Source organism: Trachypithecus francoisi, unplaced genomic scaffold, assembly GCF_009764315.1.
Source record: "Trachypithecus francoisi isolate TF-2019V2 unplaced genomic scaffold, Tfra_2.0 Lachesis_group15, whole genome shotgun sequence".
In the NCBI taxonomy this organism is placed as follows: Eukaryota; Metazoa; Chordata; class Mammalia; order Primates; family Cercopithecidae; genus Trachypithecus; species Trachypithecus francoisi.
This window is the reverse complement of record NW_022681460.1, coordinates 50,732,173-50,749,577: the sequence shown is the minus strand read 5'-3', so window position 1 is coordinate 50,749,577 and position 17,405 is coordinate 50,732,173. Positions and strand designations below refer to the sequence as shown.

At 43.9% G+C, this 17,405-nt stretch overlaps 1 long non-coding RNA gene across 1 annotated transcript; it reads left to right on the top strand.

Annotated features, from left to right (window-relative positions):
• The first annotated feature begins 8,163 nt into the window (after positions 1–8,163).
• Positions 8,164–13,049, top strand: LOC117097158. The gene is made up of 2 exons (XR_004442843.1): positions 8,164–8,395; positions 10,813–13,049. It is a non-coding gene; the product is annotated as an uncharacterized LOC117097158 (long non-coding RNA).
• The last annotated feature ends 4,356 nt before the right edge of the window (positions 13,050–17,405 follow it).

The following is a 17,405-nucleotide window of genomic DNA, read 5'->3' as shown; positions in this document are numbered from 1 at the left end:
TCCCTGCATTTAATGAAATGTGGTCTGAGCTGAGACTTGCATTTATTGCCACAGCTCCACTTGGTAGCAAGCTAATCGGGGTGGGGACCTACAGTCTCTACTTGTGTCCAACCACAGGACGTGACTGATTTTCTTATGGAGAGATCATGACTTACTGATAAAGAACCAAGCGTGCCTCAAGAGTTTTGTTTGCGCCTGTTCCCCTCCTCACTGGACTTGACACATGCTGAATGATTAGTTGGGTGTAGTAAGAGCATCTGTTTCTTATTGCACATTTGAAAATGAAGTTCTCAAGTGGGTAGTGTAAAGTCATGAATCTAATTCATAGTACCTCTCTCTCAGTCCACCATGCACCCTTCAGCAAGCACTCTTCCCACTGGTCTTTGAGCCTCATTCAGCCCCAGCTGGTGAGTTGAGGAAATACACCTAGGTGAATGTGAGCTCTGATAATCCAAGGGCTTTCAGAGAACCACAACAAGCCAGGAAAACCACCACGTTTTCCATGGAGGCAGCAGGGAAAGGGAGGAGGATGGGTCTGAGCGTCTGCTAGATTCTAGACTCAACTTTGTGAGAATTTACCAGTGAATTTGTACAAATCTCCTTCTTCTTTCTTCTTTCTCAGTTTCTCTGTCTAAAATGATGAGTGTGAATTAAATGGCCTAAAGTCCCTTCTAGTGCCAACATTCTTGGGTTATTTGGCTCTCATTGGCTATACTGCCTTCTAACGTAAGCAAATGTAAAATTCCCTCTTCCCCATTCAGCACAAACTTCATTCAAAGCACAATGGGGAGCCTGTATCCTGGAGGGCCCTAAGAAAGGAGCCAAGTTCATTTGCTGTGAGTAGATGGGGACAGGAGTCCTTCTATCAATCTCTGTGTGGCTGGCCCAGACTGCCTGCTCAGCCAGGCAGTGCTCCTGTAAGAGCAGAATAATTTTCATTCCCCTCACATTAGTTTAAGCAAGCATTCACTTTTGTGTCTGCATGTCAGTTGATACTCAGCGGATCGTGTGGTTTATAGCTGGATTGATATCATTTAAATCTGGAACTCTTTTCCTCTGGCCTCAATAGCCCAAACAACTTCTATGCCTTTCCTCAGCTCCCTCCCTTTTCAGGAAAAGTGATGAAGAGTTCAAAGGGAACTCAGTGAGAGGCAAGTTGCTGGAGCAAGCTTTCCCCAGCTGTAATGTTCTCTCAGACGTCAAGGCTGTTCCCTGTTCTTACAGGTTGTTCCAGATCTTAGATAGTCACTATGCCCAGAGGTAAATACAGCTGGGGCAGCAGCCAGAGGGAATGATCCTCCAGCTGCCTGCTGCTGTCCTTAAGTGTGGCTGTCACGAGAGGCACAAGTCTGTGGGGGAGACTGAGTGCCTAAATTGCGGGAAGAAAGATAAAATTCCTCAGCCTTGTTTATGTCCTAAATTGGTAGTCTGACTTGGTGAGCTATAGATTATGAGGAGGTTGCTTTGCAGACTATGAGGAGTCACCAAGCAGCTCTTCAATGGCAGAGGTGAGCCTGGTATCGTGGCGTCCCCTTCTCTTCCAGGGGCTCGTCCCACCTTCCTCTGTTTCTCGTGTTCACATTGGTTCTCCTGCCTGATGCTCTCTCCCTCCCTCTTATGCCTGGGTCAGCTCAGGCCCTACAAGTGTTTCTCATCATGATACCTCTCTTCCCTGGAAGCCACCCCTAAGTTCCTGCTTCCTGCCTGTGAGTATGCTAGGGTGCTGCCAACAGGACTGTGGGGGTGGAGATGCCTGATACCTTTCACCTGAAGATAAGAGGTGAGCAGGCAAAATGCCTGAGTCTGCCTTTTCTGCTATAGCAAAATACCTGAGACTATATTGGGATAAATTTTTTTTTTTTTTTTTTTTTGCTATAAAATGTTTGTGTAGTATCAATAAAAGATGGCCCTGTAGTGATTTGTCTTTGGTGGAGGGGGGGAAATGGCAGGGGAGAAAGATTGTGTTTCAGAAGAAAATTATAGTATTATATTAACCTTGGATTCCCTGGGTGGTCAAGTGTTCACCCATGGTATGAAGCTGCCCACAACGTCCCTCCTCAGTATGAAGCAGCCAAAAAGATTGGTGACCAGATTCCTCATGATGGAGAACTGTACTGGTCTGTTTTCACGCTGCTGATAAAGGCATACCTGAGACTGGGCAATTTACAAAATAAAGAGGTTTAATGGATTTACAGTTCCACATGGCTGGGAGACCTCACACTCATGGCAGAAGGCAAGGAGGAGCAAGTCATGTCATACATGGATAGCAGCAGGCAAAGAGAGAGAACTTGTACAGGGGAACTTCTCTTTATAAAACCATCAGATCTCATGAGGCTTATTCACTATTACAAGAACAACACGGGAAAGACTTGCCTCCATGATTCAGTTACTTCCCACAGGTCCCTTCCACAACATGTGGGAATTCAAATGAGATTTGGGTGGAGACATAGCCAAACCATATCATTCTGCACCTGATCCCTCCCAAATCTCACGTCCTCACATTTCAAAAGCAATCATGTCTTTCTAGCACTACCCCAGAGTCTTAACTCAGTTCAGCATTAACTCCAAAGTCCATAGTCCAAAGTCTCATCTGAGACAAGGCAAGTCCCTTCCACTTATGAGCCTATAAAATCAAAAGCAAGTTAGTTACTTCCTAGATACAATAGGGGTATAGGCATTGGGTAAGTAAAGCCATTCCAAATGGGAGAAATTGGCCAAAACAAAGGGGTTACAAGTCCCATAGAAGTCTGAAATCCAGCGGGGCAGTCGAAGCTTAAAGTTTCAAAATGATCTCCTTTGACTCCTTGACTCCTTTGCAAGAGGTGGGTTCCCATGGTCTTGGGCAGCTCCACCCCTGGGGCTTTGTGGGGTACAGCCTCCCTCCTCGTTGCCTTCATGGGCTGGCACTGAGTGTCTGCAGCTTTTCCAAGCACATGATGCAAACTGTCAGTGGATCTACCATTCTTGGGTCTGGAGGATGGTGGCCCTCTTTTCACAGCTCCACTAGGCAGTACCCCAGTAGGGACTCTGTGTGGGGACTCTAACCCCACATTTTCCTTCTATACTGCCCTAGCAGAGGGTCTCCATGAGGGCCCCAACCCTGCAGCAAACTACTGCCTGGGAATCCAGACATTTCCATACATCTTCTGAAATCTAGGCAGAAGTTCCCAAACCTCTATTCTTGACTTCTGTGCACTTGCAGGCTCAACACCACGTGGAAGTTGCCAAGGCTTGGGGCTTGCACCCTCCAAAGCCATGGCCCGAGCTGTACTTTGGCCCCTTTTAGTCATGGTTGGAGCAATTGGGATACAGGCACCAAGTCCCTGGAATGCACACAGCAGAAAGACCCTGGGCCCAGCCCGTGAAACCATTTTTTCCTCATAAACCTCCAGGTCTGTGATGGGAGGGGCTGCTGCAAAGGTCTCTAACATGCCCTGGAGACATTTTCCCCATTGCCTTGGGGATTAACATTCGGCTCCTTGTAACTTACGCAAATTTCTGTAGCTGGCTTGACTTTCTTCTCAGAAATGGAATTCTCTTTTCTATCACATTGTTAGGCTGCAAATTTTCCAAACTTTTATGCTCTGCTTCCCTTATAAAACCGAATGCCTTTAACGGTACCCAAGTCACCTCTTGAAAACTTTGCTGCTTATAAATTTCTTCCATCAGGTACCCTAAATCATCTCTCTCAAGTTTAAAGTTCCACAAATCTCTAGGGCAGGGGCAAAATGCCTCCAGTCTCTTTGCTAAAACATAACAAGAGTCACCTTTGCTTCAGTTCCCAACAAGTTCCTCATCTCCATCTGAGACTACCTCAGCCTGGATTTCATTGTCCATATCATCAGCATTTTGGTCAAAGCCATTCAACAAGTCTCTAGGGAGTTTCAAACTTTCCCATATTTTCCTGTCTTCTCCAAACTGTGCCAACCCCTGCCAAAGTCGCTTCCATATTTTTTCAAAGTCACTTCCATATTTTTGGGTATCTTTTCAACAGCTCCCCACTCTATCGGTACCAATTTTCTGTATTAGTCCGTTCTCACACTGCAGCTAAAACATACCAGAGACTGAGCAATTTACAAAAGAAAGAGGCTTAATGGACTTACAGTTCCACGTGACTGGGGAGGCCTCATGATCATGGCAGAAGGCAAGGAGGAGCAAGTCATGTCTTATATGGATGGCAGCAGGCAAAGAAAGAGAACTTATGCAGGGAAAGTCCTCTTTATATACCCATCAGATTTCATGAGACTTATTCACTATCATGAGAGCAGCACAGGAAAGACTTGCCTTTATGATTTAATTATATCCCACTGGGTCCCTCCCACAACATGTGGGAATTCAAGATGAGAGGTGAGAACACAGCCAAACCATATCAAGGAGTGATAAATAGAAAGGGGGGTGGAGGACTAAAACCAGCCCAATTGTCCTATAGAATTGATGTTTCCAGTTTCTTTGAATAAACATAGAAATTGATTCTCCCAGTCTTAAAACTTCAGAAAGTTACATTTGTCTTATCTGAGTTTCTTTCTCAGGAAACCAACAATTAGCCCTCCCAGATAGTGGCAAGGAACTAAAACTTACCAGATCTTGGTATCTGGACATTGAGACACAAGAGCCCCTCACCTATCATGACTATCTAACTGGCCACCTGCTTCCTTACCCCTCTTGAATTCCTATTTTCCCACACACAGCTTCATTTCTTCCCTGCTATATAAATTCTCCATTTTAGTCAGTGGGGGAAATGGATTTGAGACTAGTCTCCCATCTCCTGGGCTGTAGCACTGAATTAAAGCCTTGTTCCCCGGCGATACTCTTTGTCTCAGTGATTGGCTTTTTGTGTGGCAAGCAGCAGGACCTAGACTGAACCTCTGGCATTTTGGTAACAGACATGTGTATATTATGTGATGCTGAGGTTTAGGGTATGATTGATCCCATCAGCCAGGTAGTTAGCATAGTACCCAATGGTTAGTTTTTCAACCGTTGTGGCCTCCCTTCCTTCTCCCACTAGTAGTCCTCAGTGTCTATTGTTGCCATCTTTGTGTCCATGAGTACCCAATGTTTAGCTCCCACTTACAAGTGAGGACATCAGTGTCTGGTTTTCTATTCCTGCATTCATTTGCTTAGGATGATAGACTCCAGTTGTATCTGTGTTGCTGTAAAGGACATAATTTCATTCTTTTTTGTAGTTGTGCAAATATCACTTACAATTTGTAAATGAAGAAAATAGGCTGGGTGTGATGGCTCACACCTGTAATCCCAACACTCTGGGAGCCCAAGGCAGGAGGATTGCTTCAGCCCAGAAGTTTGAGACCAGTCTGGGCAACATAGTGAGACCCCATCTCTAAAATAAATAAATAAATAAATAAATAAATAAATAAATAAATAATGATTCCATACTCTATCATGACAATTTAACTTAGCTAGGTCATGTTACACTAAACATGGACAATTTTAAGGGTTATCTTGTATAAGATTACTCACTAGCAGTTGATGCAGATGGAGAATATTTAGCTGAAAGACTTAAAAATGCTTTATTCCTGGCTACTCAAATTGTGGATTCATGGATCAACAGCATCAGCATCACCTGAGAGCTTGTTAAAGTGCAGCCTCTCAGATCCTACTCAGACCTGATAAATCAAAATCTGCCACCTAACCAAATTTCCCACGTGATTTGTAGGCATATTGAAGTTTGAAAAGCAAAGTGGCCACCCATCAGAATGACCTGATATAATTTAAAATCTAGTTACCTGGGTTCCATTCCCAAAGTCTGTTTCACCAAATTTGGAGAAGAGCCCAGTGAACTATGTATTTTTAAAAAATATCCCCCAAAACAGACAAGTTTGGGAACCATCACTCTAGCCAATCATCTCTATTCTGCTGATGAAGAAAATGAGGCACAGTGTGGTGAAATGATCTCATCAAATTAACAGCAGATTAAAATCCAGGCCGGGCACGGTGGAAGATCACTTGAGCCTAGGAGTTTGAGACCAGCCTGAGCAACATGGCAAGACCCCCATCTCTATTAAAAAAAAAAAAAAAAAAAGCCAGGCATGGTGGTGCACACCTGTAGTCCCAGCTACTTGGGAGACTGAGGTGGGAAGATTGCTTGAGTCCAGCACATTGAGGCTGCACTGAGACATGTTCGTATCACTGCACTCCAGCCTGGACGACAGAGCAAGACCATCTCAAATAATAATAATAATAATAAAATAAAATACTATAAAATACGGATCCCCTGACTACTAGACCAATTTAGCCTATGTGCGCGCGCGCGCACACACACACACACACACACACACAATTATCTTATTACATATAGTTGAAACGACTGTGCTTATGGAATTTGTTCCAAGAAACAGAAGAGATTTTGCTTGACACAAAACTGAAGCTTGGCAGCAATATGAAGAAATTTGAGGACTTGAGACTGGTTCTCAAGAAATGTACATTCAATGGGGCAAAGAAGATACTGGGCGATCCAATAAATAAAAACAAATGTAAGGAAAGGAACTCATGAATGCATTTGCCACTCCACACTCGTCTGTGTTGGAATTGTTTCCTTCTCTACAATCCCACAGAATTTTGTTTCTGTTTCCCTGGTGGGACTACTTCCAAATTCTTTATGTGTTGAGCTTTGTGCCTGGCCCATGAGTAACAAAGTACCAAACTTTCTTAAAGATCTTTGTTGCCAGCCTGTCAGTGTTTTGCAATAGCATTTGAGGAATGGAATGCCAGGGAGAGGATGGAGTGGTATTCACATAGTCATGTGATTACTTATTGCTCAATATGTATGCTATGGACTAAATGTTTATGCCCTCACCCAGAATTTATATTTTGAAGTCCTAATTCCCAATGTGATAATATTTGCACTTGGGGCCTTTGGGAGGCACTTAGGTTTAGATTAGGTCATGAGAGATGGGGCCCATATGATGGGCTTCATGCCCTTGTAAGAAGAAGAGACCAGAGCCCCCTCTCTCTGCCATGTGAGGGCTCTGCGAAAAGGCAGCTATCTGCAAACCAGGAAGAGGGCCCTCACCAGACAATGAATCTGTTGGCACCCCCTTAGGCTTCTCAGCCTCCAGAATGGTGAGAAATAAATGTTTGTTGTTTAAGCCACTCAGTCAGTGGTATTTTGTTATAGCAGTTCAAACAGACTAAGATAATGTACATTACATTGAACTAAGTGGTGAGTAGAATACCAAGCTTATAAAACTCAGGCCCACCCTAAGGATATGCCAGTGGGGGGGAGGGGGAAGGGGAGGGAGAGGCGGAGGGGGGAGAGGGGAGGGAGAAGGCAGGGGTAGCTTGGATATGGTGGGCTGTAGGTCCCGAGCCCTGCCCCGTGGGGAGGCGACTGAGGCCCGGCAAGAATTCGAGCATGGCCCCGGTGGGCCAGCAGTGCTGGGGGACCTGGCACTCCCTCCACAGATGCTGGCCCGGGTGCTAAGCCCCTCATTGCCCGGGCTGGTGGCACTAGCCGGCTCCAAGTGCAGGCCCGCCGAGCTCATGCCCACCCAGAATTCGCGCTGACCAGTGAGCACAGCGTGCAGCCCCAGTTCCTGCCCATGCCTCTCCCTCCACACCTTCCCGCAAGCAGAGGGAGCCAGCTCTGGCCTCGGCCAGCTCAAAGAGGGCCTCCCACAGTGCAGTGGCAGTCTGAAAGGCTCCTCAAGCGCTGCCAGAGTGGATCCTGAGACGGAGGAGGCGCCGAGCTAGCGAGGGCTGCCAGCACACTGTCACCTCTCACTAGTAGGCAGATGATTCATGGTCTCTTAAAAATATATTCAAGATTACAAGACAAGCCGGGTGCAGTGGCTCACGCCTGTAATCCCAGCACTTTGGGAGGCTGAGGCTGGTGGATCACAAGGCCAGAAGATTGAGACCATCCTGGCTAACACGGTGAAACCCCGCATCTACTAAAAATACAAAAAAAATTAGCCAGGCATGGTGGCAGGTGCCTGTAGTCCCAGCTAGGGAGGCTGAGGCAGGAGAATGGTGTGAACCTGGGAGGCAGAGTTTGCAGTGAGCCAAGATCACGCCACTGCACTCCAGCCTGGGTGACAGAGCACACTCCATCTCAAAAACAAACAAACAAACAAAAAACTTTGTGTGTAAACAGGAATTAGATTCCCAGCTCAAATAATTAAAAATAGGTTTTTCACCCACCAGACTGCCTGGCAGCTCTTTAGAAAGTTGTGTGACATATGAACCAATTCTTCCCTATATGAGACTGTACTGTACATCGCAGGCTGTCCAGCATCAACCCCACTCGTGGATGCTAGTAGTCCTCCTGCCCACCACTCAACACGATGACAGCCAAAAACGATTTCCAACGATTTCTGCATTTCCAAAGCCCCTGTCAGGGTAGCAAGACTCCTGCTGAGAGATCCTAGTAGAGATGGTAAGTGGAGGCAGAGCAGAACCTCTTACACTTCCATGTGCCCTTGAATGCCCCCATGGATCTTGGTAACATGCAGATTCAGGATGTCTGGGGCGGAGCCTGAGAATCTGCATTTCTACCAGCTGTTCTCGGACCCAGACTGGCGAGATCAGAGGAAGAAGAAGTGACCTTGGGTTTAGGTGGCAAAGACTTCACAGAAAAGAAGGGAACATAAACAAGGTTTTGAAGAATACATGGAGGTGGAGCTGATGACATCCCACGAGGTGCAGGCTGCTGGAAGGCAAGCACACTGGACCAGCAGAGAGGGATCCGTAGCAAACTGTGCCCAAAGTGAGCAAACAGCCTTGAGCCAACAGCAACAGCACTGCTGGGCACAGAGGGTAAAAATAACAACTCCCTACTGGGGTCGAGTCTGCCAGACCCTGGCGAAGTTCATTTCTTTCAATAAATCCAGCAGCTTCCCCTTTGATAAATACTGTCACGGCTGGAACATGTGATGCTAACAAAATATGGTTTTAATTTGGGGCCCACTGCACTCAAGGTTAAATACTGCGTGTGTGTATATACAAGCAGACTCACAGCGGGCCAAGTTAATATGCCTGGGCTGAGAATGGCTAAACCCATGGGGATTCAGTTATACAGATTTTGCTGCTCTGAAAAGCAACCTAATCACCATCATCAATTCTAATGCTCTAAGACTTCTTAGGAACATGGAAGCTTTTAAAGTTCAGCCATTTTGTGTTTGCATCCAGTGCAGACGCAGGGGCACATTTGTTTTCCTGATATTTTATGCCTACTTTATTGTCATATGTTGTCTGACATTCAGAAGATAACATGCTGTTTTAATCAACAGCTCAACACTGCATTAAAACTTGATGGTCCATAGCTTTGTAGCAAAGGGAGGTGAGGGGTAGGAAATGAGAATCAGAGTTTAGCAACAGACCGAGGCTTGTTCTGGTGGGATTCATTCCTGGGAACACAGAAACTCTCAGAGTTTTTGTTAGTCCATTTGTGTCAGTTTTGCAGCAGCCCAGGGAAAGAAGGAAACTGGCTAAACAAGTTTCAGTTTGGCCTCTGCGGTGGACCGCTGCTGGTAACTGGACCTCCAGGCCATCATGAATAATGAAGAAGTCTGCTTCTTCAAGAATGCAGGTCACAGCAACTGCACCAAGGCAATTGCCCAGCAAACCAAAGATTACAGCACCTGGCCAGTAATCTTATGGGGGAAACAAACACAGTGGGAATGCAGTGAGCAGCAGGTGTCCTCAGGGCAGTAGGAGAGCAGAGAAGGTGAAGAAGCAAGGTGGGTAGTGGGAGTGGGAACCCACCCGAATGTCCCCAGTGCAGGATGCAGAACAGTTGGCCCTTCCAGAGAGCAGCTCCTCAGGAAAGTGAAACTCAGGGAAGGGAACTGGTCGTTTCATGAAACAAGCAAGGATCAGAATAATTTCCTGGAAGGACTAGGGGTTTATCACATGGGGAATAGCAATATGAAGGGAGCTGCAGGACTTTTTCCTTCCAGGAGGCACCTGCCCTGTTGCATTTTGAAATTGGTTAAAAATGTATTTCTATTTTATTAGTATTTATTTGTAGGGACAGAGAAAGCCTGAGATCCTGTGAGCAGTGACTTCCCAGTTAGTCACTGGTCAGCTAGAGGCTATCTAAGGTGGAAAAGCTTGGTGCTAATACTTAAAATTTGCACACCCATGCTTGTTTTTTGTGGCAAGAGTGAAGCCTGTTTATTGGAGAAAAATGTAAGTCCCTAAAAAGTGCAGACATTGTTTAAAAATCAGGGAGAGTCCTCCTAGTTATAAGGGGAAGTCCTTCTTTAGGCTACTCAAAACTTTAAATTAGAAGGTGCTTAGGAGCAACCAATGAGGACTGAGTGAATTAGGGATTCCCAAGGTATTTTCCACTGGTCTCTAGGGTCCTCTATGTTTTCTCTGGCATTCTGAAAGGAGAGATAAAAGGCAATTCTCCCTACCCTAAAAGCTGTTCGTTGATTTGGAGCCATGGGGGATGCTGGTCAGATGCTGCCTAAGCTGAGCGAACATTCAGGGCATGGCTGCACTTGGCACTGGCTTCTTTTTTCCTTGGATTGCTTCCTCACTAATAGAAAGAATTGAGAGAAGGGCCTGGCAATTTTATCTGGAAAAATAATTCAGATTTCTAATGCTATAGAGATTATGTACCATTAGAAAGGGCAGGGGAAAGGAGGATTTGTTCCTGCATATTCATTCCGGTGTTGAAATTCTCTAGGACAAGAGGTCAGTGGGCATTGAACCCAAACCAAATTTAGCAAGTGGAATAAGCCTCTAATTGGAGGTCTGGATTCCACATTAAAAGCTATTCTCCACCTGATACCTTTTAAAGATACCACCGCAGTGTGTAAATTTCATGGATTTCACTCACTGCAGGTCCCCAAGCATGCTAACCATGAAGCAGTGATACCGCCCAGCACCTGCTTCCAGCAGCCTGGAGCCAAGGGGCAAAATGGAAAGAGTCAGCATTTCTCTTTTAGGTTCTCTGCTTCTCCAATGTGTAAGCTTTTAACCCCCACTATGCATCTTCGTTCCATTCTCCTCCAGTACCCATTTTAGTGAGCTTCTGTTGTTTCTGCCCCAGGATATCTCTAACAAAGAACCAAGATATTTATCAGGAGAACTTCTCCCACTCTCCTCTTAGTCCTTGGGGATCCGAAGAAATGACACTTCTTAGTCTGTGGGGTGGAGCATGTGAATCACACCTGGACCAATCATTTTATCCTATTTCATGACCACATGACCAATTCAGGGATGGGAACATGACCCAGGTGGAACCCATGAGAGGCAGTGAGATCTTTCCAGGTACTTCCAGGAAAGAGGGTCTCACTTTTCCCTCTATAATGTGCACCAGAGAAGATGTGTGGCTGAAGCTGCTACCATCCTCTTGTGGCCACAGGAAGCTGGGATTAATTATAACAATGCAATTGGCAGATCTCAAAGCTGAGAACAAAAAAAGCAAAAAAACCTGTGTTCTAATAACACTATATATGAGCCCTAAATCCAGCTATGCCTGGAGTCAATCTTACCGTGGAATTTTAACCTAAGCTGGTTGATAAATTATCTTTTCACTTAAGGAAAAATCATGGCAGATTTTCTGCCACTTGGCAAGAAGAAGACAGATACACCCAAGAAGCTCCTGTTCTTTCTCATTAACCCATATTAAAACCCACTTTCAGGAAAGGATTCTCCATTCTAAATTATGAATAACTGATAATGCTTCAAAGTATGAGTCTTTCAAGAAAGTTTTCAGCTTTCAGGATTTGTTCAGCAAATACTGAGCCCCTTCTGATGCAAATAGACATGGCAGTGGAGGAGAGTGTAGCCAAGTTTTCCCATCAAACTCAGTATTTCAGTGCCTAATTTTGGCCATTCAGATAAGTTCTAGCTTCTAGTAATGGCCAAGTAAATTACATCTAACTAACCCTTCTGCCAAAGACAATGGTAAATTCTGGACCCAAAACACAATGAAAACAACAAAACCTGTTTGAAGGTCCTTGAAACCAGCCAACATGGTTTGGTTCTGCAGACAAAAACTGAAGAAGACATGACCCTTGAAAAAGGAAATCACATATGGCGAGATACACATTTATCAGGTTTTCCTTTGATAGCACTATCCATTTCCTGCAGTGGACAGAGGTAGAGCTCAGCAGAAACTGGCAGTTCTACTGAGCTTTCTAAAGTTAGAGGTTAAAATTTGGGGCTTCTACAGTAGCAGGAGATTGGGAAGGAGGGAATCTCACAAAGGAGGGAGTCTCAGATTGGGGTGCTCCCAAATCTGTGTACAAACTTCCCTGACTCCTAAACTGTGCCTCAGGGTGAGGTTCAAGGAGCTGAGGGAAAAATAACAGCTGGAAGACTAAAAGGGGGTGTTGTCTTGCGTTGAGCAGATGGTGCTTAGGGTTTAGTTCTCACCAAGTTAGAGGGCTCTGGAGAACACCTAAGGCTTTCCACTGAGACCACACAAGGAGTAATGATTACTCACCAGGACTAAAGCCTATGCCCTAGGAATAAAGGCAAAACCAAAATAGGCCCACCCTGACAAAGCCTAAAACCAATTCTTCACAGCTGTATTATGTAATATAGTAACCTCTAGGCACACATAGTATTTCACATTTAATTAAAACGAAGTAAATTTTAAAATATAGTTCCTCAGTCACACTAGCCACATTTCAAATGTTCGTAGACACATGTGGTTAATGGCTATTATACTGGACTGCACAGACCACAGAATATTTCTATCATCATGGAAGTTCTATTGAATGGCATTACTGCATAGGATCAAGAAACTATGCTAGTAATTGAACCACTTGCTAGAACAAATGTCAACTTTTTTCTAAGGAAGATAGCAGGCTCCAAAGTCTTTTTAATATCATCCAAAATTATCAGCATACAATTTTTAAAAATTACTAATTGTTCAAAGAATCAGGAAAATGTAACCTACAGTGAAGAGAAACAATAATCGATAAACATAGACTCACAAGTGACCCAGATGTTAGAATTATGAAAGACTTAATAACTATAATAAATAAGTTAAAGAGTCTATAGGAAAATACATCTGTAGTAGGTGAAGAGATGGAAAATTTTAAGACAGCTATGGAAACTTTAAAAAATAACCGAATGGAAATCCTGAAACTGAAAGATACAATATCTGACATTGAAAATGCATTAGTTTGGAATTAACAGCATAATGAACACAACAAGAAATCAGTGAGGCTGATGTAGTGGTTCACACCTGTAATTCCAGCACTTTGGGAGGCAGAGGTGGGCAGATCACTTAAGGTCAGGATTTCAAGACCAGCCTGGCCAACATAGTGAAACCCTATCTCTACTAAAAATACAAAATTTGGCTGGGTATGGTGGCAGGCACCTGTAATACCAGTTACTCGGGAGGTTGAGGCAGGAGAATTGCTTGAACCAAGTAGGCAGAAGTTGCAGTGTGCTGAGATCACGCCACTGCACTCCAGCCTGGGTGACAGGGCAAGGCTCTGTCTCAAAAAAAAAAACCCAAAAAACATAATAAATAAATATATAAGAAATCATCAGTGAACTTGAAGACAAGTCAATGGATATTATTTAGTCAGAGTGAAAAAAAAGATTAGAGTAAGTAGAAGAATAGGGCCTAAAAATCCTGTGGGATAATATCAAGCAATCTAACATATATATATTTAGAGCTCCAGAAAGAGAGGAGAAAGAGAATGAAGTAGAAAAAGTATTCGAAGAAATATTGGCTGGAAAGCCAGTCCCAATGGCTCATACCTATAATCTCAGCACTTTGGGAAGCCAAGATAGAAGGATTGCTTGAGCCCAGGAGTTTGAGACCAGTCTGGGCAATATAGCAAGACCCAGTCTCTACACAAAAATTAAAAGATTAGCCGGGCATGGTGGTGCATACTTGTAGTCCCACCTACCCAGGAGACTGAGGCAGGAGGATCACTTGAGCCCAGGAGGTCAAGGCTGCAGTGAGCTGTGATTGTACCACTGTACTCCAGCCTGGGTGATGAGTGAGACGCTGTCTCAAAAAAAAAAAAAAAAAAGAAATATTGGCTGGAGAATCTTCCAATTTGATCAAAAACAGTAACCTCAGCAAACTCCCAATGGAATTATTTCAGCCGTTTAGATGTCTCTGACCCAAAATCCAGCCCCATCCACTCACTGACAAGATATAAGGTAATATACGGACCAAGAATTTCTGCAAGGATAATAGGGCCTGAGATGAGGGTACAGATATTCAGAGGCAGTGCTGACACTGAAAAAATTCCACAGGTTTCTTCTCAGAGTCTTGCTGACTCCAGAAAACAAGTCTAGAGTATATTTTTCCTACTGAAGGATCTGACAGTCCTCCTTCAGGCCATCCTGAAACGGGCTTCATAATATTTTGAAAGTATTAGGTTGATTTGATTTTAGCTTCAATTCTATTTAAAGGGAAAGGTATATTTAGAGAATAGATTTCTGGGAGCTAGAGAAAATGAGGCAAAAAAGAGCTAGAGTATAGCTAACCCAAAGCATTGACAGCCCCTTATCAAGAATCGGGTTGAGTGAAATGAAGAAAAAGTTGGCAGGATTTACCCCGGCAATGATGCACACATTCTTGGTGGGGGCCCTTCGTTACATGGGTCAGGAACTAATAAGTCCCTGTGGCACTTTTGATGCTTTCTGTGGCAAGTAACAACAACAACAATCACCACAACCATAACAACTTATCAAACTGACTTAAACATAAAGAAATTTGTTATTTCACAAAACTGAAATTTTAGGACTAAACTCAGGACTTTTAAGTTGCACCTTGAATGGCTAAACAAAGTGTTGAGTTCCATCCTTGGATGGCTGAACAAACCCGGAGCTGGTTAATTTCAGAAGCTCAATGATGCCAACATGGACCCTTGCTCTTTCCTTCCCTTTCCCGCTCTTCTTGTCAAAGGTTTCACCTTAAGGTCAGTTCCCTTCAAGTGTAAAGTATACATGTGCATACCTGGTCATATCTAGCAGGAGAAAGAGAAAGTAAGAAAACTCTTCCCTTGATCAAGGAGTGTAAGTCCTTCGCTTTAGTCTGATTTAACCAAATTAAGTTGTACCTATAAGGAAAAAGGTAATTTTTTACCTTGTCTCAGGTAGTAGCAATGAGATTTTAAAACTGATACTGGTTGGGTACCTTCAAGTCTGTGTTTCTACACAGTTTCCTAACATGGGCCTTTGATATTAGGGAGATTCTGGAGTTACATAGCTTGATAATTTAGGAGTAAATCTCCCTTAGCAACAGTTAATTATGCCTTAATTTATTTTGTGTTGCTAAAGAGCAAATGATGAACCCATTGAGTTGCTATTGAAGCTTTGATTTGAATTTAGTAATTCCTGATTGCCTGTATCATGGGACTTTCTCTAATATTAGACAATCTTCCAGTTCCTCAAATGAGGCATGTTCTAATAGGCAGCAACTGGTGTGTTTGAGACCATTTGTAAGTATTTCAGGTGATAGACAATAATACACATAGTGCTAATGATAGAGTCAATCCAGTCACAGAACCACCCAGAAAATATTGAGGGCTCTAACAAAAGGAGCAACAAAATCCAAAACAATAATAACAAAACAAAATGAAAGAGAGAACACTGAATTTGATGAATTAAAAATTATGAGGAGATTTTTGGTTGGAAATATTCAGATGGCAGTAACTTACGCGACTAAGCCATCCTGCTGCATAGTGAAACCAGTTTGCTAAGTACCTTTTGTTTTGTTTTGTTTTGTTTGAGACAATATCTTACTCTGTCACCCAGACTGGAGTGCAGTGGTGCCACTATGGTTCACTGCAGTCTCAATTTCTCAAGCTCAAGCCATCCTTCTGCCTTAGCCTCCTGAGTTGCTGGGACCACAGGCACATGCCACCACACCCAGGTAAATTTAAAAAATTTTTGGTAGAGATGAAGCCTCACTGTATTGCCTAGGCTAATCTCGAACTCCTGTGCTCAAGCAATCCTCCCACCTTGGCCTCCCAAAGTGCTGGGATTACAGGTGTGAGCCACCGCACCGGGCCCAAAGTACATTTTTTACACCTGATTGGATTTGTGTTCTAGTTGGCCTATCCACTATGTGGTATGAGTATACTTCCTGGGTAATGAGAAAAATAATAATATAGAATGCTAGATTAGAATTAGTAATCATCTTGACAAATGGATAATCACAAGTGTCTGCCACTATTTGCCAGAATTAGTTTCTAGATTAGAATTAGTAATCAAGTCACAGTGAAAGAAAAAAAGAGTTTCTGGGAAGGCAAAAGGAAAAGTTGGTAAATTCACTTTTACTGTTTACATGTTGACTTGTTTTTCTTAATGTTAACTACAGAATTTGTTTCATCATCCAAGGTGCAAATAAAAGACCTGAGAGTTTAGTTCTATGTCATCTCTTTTATAAATAGCAGATGTCAGTTACACTACTGTGCACCTGTTAACCTTGGAGGCACTCTCACTACCCACTAACCCCCACATTGCTCTGGAGGTACCGAGAATGGGTGAAAACAGAGGGTGGATACCCAAGCAGAAGTGAAGCAGAGGTAAAATGGCACAGAGAAAATCACTGCAGGACAATACAAAGTCAAGGTCAAATGATGGGATGAGACAGAGACATAGAGAAAACCATCCAGAGAACACTGGCCTAAAGCAATCCTTGGTGGTGGTGATGGGGGTGGGCGAGGGGTTCTTTTAAAACCATGGTGTTTGGTAAACTGGGAAATAAAGAGATGAAGGTAAATATCATGCCAGACTCAGCAAACAGCAGCTAGAACGAAAGAAGCCCAAGGACAGCCCTGAGCATGGAGAAAATAGTGCTGGGTAGGCATTGTTCTCTAGAGCCAGAGCACACACGCAGAGGGCCACCACTGAAAGTGAAGGACAATTAGAGTTGGGAGTATGTGTGCATCTTTGAAAAAGGAATAGCACTTTCTAGAGACAGACGCTGATTTGGAAATCATTTTAATGGCAATTCTTTTCACAAGCTGTGACCCAAACATACTCACGTTGAAGCATCACCTCTTTTTGCCTGGTGACTTCTGCTGCCTCAGCTTATCTCAGGAGATCTTGGTATCTCAACCCTGATATTTTCTCCTCCATCTCCTTGCCTGAATTAAAACTCTTCTTTACCCAGAGAGCACTGCTTTTCTTTTTTTTTTTTTTTTTTAGGCGGAGTCTCGCTCTGTCGCCCGGACTGGAGTGCAGTGGCCAGATCTCAGCTCACTGCAAGCTCCGCCTCCCGGGTTTACGCCATTCTCCTGCCTCAGCCTTTCTTGTAGCCCTCTTAAGTCCTTTTCCACACCCTACATACCCAAGATTAGGATGTGGGTGTGGCTGCCTCCTCATTCCCTAATGCATCCCCAAGCATTCTTGTAAAAATGGCTGCTCCTCTGAAGTTCAGGTAGTGTTGTTCTTGTCCACTGGTCTCTGGAAAATCCTTCTTGTTCCCCAAGGACTTTCCCTTCTTG